This window comes from Hibiscus syriacus, unplaced genomic scaffold (assembly GCF_006381635.1).
Source record: "Hibiscus syriacus cultivar Baekdansim isolate YM2019G1 unplaced genomic scaffold, ASM638163v2 tig00111095_pilon, whole genome shotgun sequence".
NCBI classification, from domain to species: Eukaryota; Viridiplantae; Streptophyta; class Magnoliopsida; order Malvales; family Malvaceae; genus Hibiscus; species Hibiscus syriacus.
In genome coordinates, this window is record NW_024062980.1 from 10,663,498 (window position 1) to 10,666,303 (window position 2,806).

General features: G+C 32.9%; 1 long non-coding RNA gene and 1 pseudogene across 1 annotated transcript; both read left to right on the forward strand.

Moving 5' to 3' along the window:
• The first annotated feature begins 305 nt into the window (after positions 1-305).
• LOC120152892 lies at positions 306-902 on the forward strand (annotated as a pseudogene).
• A 9-nt stretch (positions 903-911) lies between these two features.
• LOC120152706 lies at positions 912-1,479 on the forward strand. The gene is made up of 2 exons (XR_005518709.1): positions 912-1,053; positions 1,261-1,479. It is a non-coding gene; the product is annotated as an uncharacterized LOC120152706 (long non-coding RNA).
• The last annotated feature ends 1,327 nt before the right edge of the window (positions 1,480-2,806 follow it).

Sequence of the window (2,806 nt, forward strand, 5' to 3'; positions counted from 1 at the left end):
TGCAGCAGAATTTTATATCTAACATAGCAAATTTTTTTTTTCAGATTATGTCAGTGGTGGAAGAAAATATTGCTAATTTAAGGAAGATATATTCCTCAGCTGAGTCATCTAAAGAACCTGAAATAGTGACAGAGACTCCAATAAATAGAGAAAAAAAAAAGGAAAAAAGCTGAAGAATCTACAAATGAAAGAGGTAATTAAGGGGAAAAAATCTGCTGGTTGGGATCATTTTAAAGCAATCGAGGGTGATAAAGATCATGTTGAATGTATTTATTGTTCTCAAAAGATATCTTGTGCATCTAGTAATGGAACTAATGTTATGAAACGCCACACTAGTCGGAGTAAGAAAGCCCCTTTTAATGTAGATATAAAACAAACACAGTTGTGTTGATTTTATGCAGATTGAGGGCTAGTCTTTATGAGTACTTTTATTCTAACGACTACGTCATTCTCTCTAATTGTTTCGAGGAGATTTTGAAGAAGGATCCGACATGCTGCCATTCATCAGAAAGGCTTATCAGCATGCATCAAAATGGTATATTATTAATTATTTTGCATAGATAGACCAGTGTTCGCTTTATTTGGCAGTTGTTTCTCTATGACTATTCTTATCCCTTCTCGTGACACATGACTACCATCCATTCCCCAGAAATTTTCTCATTATCATCGTTTTTTCCGCTTCCACTGCCTTTTTACTTGATCGTAGATGCTCATACATATATAAGTTTGATTTCAATGTCTTTTCAGGCGATTATAGTATGGATTCTCTTTTAGAGATGATTGCTTTGCATGTGGAAGCTACATTTCCAGAGTCCGATACATGGAGGGAGTTTGTTTCATGCCTACTCAACCTATATCAATACTAAGAGGATCGACTATCCATATGTCTCGATAGAGACAGGTGTGACCGAAAAGCAAATCACTCTATTTATTACAAAAGGATGCCAAGAATATTTACCGAGGTAAATGTGAGAAAAGTTTGGAGATTACGCTGCAGGTGGTGGTTAAAACATCCCTTTGGCAAGCAGATCCTCGCATCCGAAATCACGTCAGGTGCGCTCCCATTTCCCGTCATGGAACAATGTTAATCCACACCATAATGCTTTACTGTTTATCTGAGATGACATACGAATTACAACCCCGTGGTTGAGATAACTGCTTGACATCATCGTTTTGTCATGCATTATTCAATCTGCTTGACATTACACTTTCGTCCAGCATCACATTACTAAGATGAATAAATAAGATGTTTTGGAACAGAGATGCTGGAGCTTTCAACTTACAAAGCAGCTTGTGCTGCTCATTTGTATGATTAAGAATGCCATTATGTTCTGAAGGTTTACACTCATTTACAAGAACACCATGAGAGTGTTCTTTGCGAATTCTTACAATTACATGTGGAGAATTCCATCGGACTAAACGTGAAATTGCAAGGAGACTGATCTTCAATTTGGTTTGAATAATTGTACTTTCTTTAATTTTTGTACTTTAATTCATATCGTACGTGTTTAGATTACCTTAACATAAATGAAATCAAACTAAAAAAAGTTGAATAAAAAATCAAATATCATAATTCGAATATGTAACACCCTAATATTGTTCGACCTGAAAATCGAAGGATTAAAACGTCACACGGGTCCATTGAGTAGTTAACCTATTTAAAAAAAAACTCATAGAAGTCATCATTAAATACTATCGATCAATATCACACTAAGAATGGAAGACGTAACAAATCAACCTTAATTCAAGTAGTCAAATGTTCTAATTTCATGCAACTTCATGAATTTGTGTTTTTAAATGTGTAGATGCATGATTAATTGTTCCCCACATAGTGCTAAATTGCAGCTACTTTGGGGGTTAACATTGCATGAATTGTATTTTTTTGGTCCTATGTGTTTATGATGATTTTCTTTGTCCTTAAATTACTTTTTGTGATATATTTTTGGAACTTGATTGATCTAACTAGTTATCTCTTCAAAAATTTCATAATATACATTCTAGTAAAGTACCTAGCAAAAATCTCTAAATTAATACCAAACCATAATTCTTAGTAAAGTTTTTAGTGCAATATGTAGTCTTACAATCATTACGTGATTATTCTGGAAGTATTTGAGGATTAAAAATGTCAAAATTGATATTTCCAAGCATTTGGTATCTAGACTGCCAACTCGGTATTGAAACTAAAATTCAGTAGCAATTTTCGGTATCTATATCACCTATCAACACAGATAACAATTAGGAAGCCTCGAGACCGCCAATCTTGGTATCAAGATCGGGGCTCCTGTATGTGTTAAAAGGGCTACTTTAATCCGAAAATTCACCATTTTATCACCTCTTTAATACCCTAAACTAACATCCATTTCAATTCAAGCTTGGTTTTAGTTAAATTTCCACCCACAATATTCATCCTTTCATCATCTCATGTGGATTTGCATCAAAGCCTTCCTCAAAATCATCATTCTTTTCATCAAAAATTAAGGTAATTTTTCTTTAACCCTAAATATTCATATTTCAAAATTTATGCTCATAAATTGCTTTTAACCATATTTTAAGTTGTTCTTTATTCTAAAATGAGTTACATGTCTTTTGAAGAAATTTCTATTGCTTTAATTACATGTTTTTTCCAAGCAAATTTCAAAAATTTCTTATATAAGGATTCCAGATTTTTTTTTCTCATGCAATATCTGAATATTTTGTTGCAATTGGATTTTGATCATTGGTTACATATATGTATGTTTTTAATATAGGAAGTTAACTCACTCATCATTTTTCTTTAGAACCCTTAATTTTACGTTTTTCCATCAAG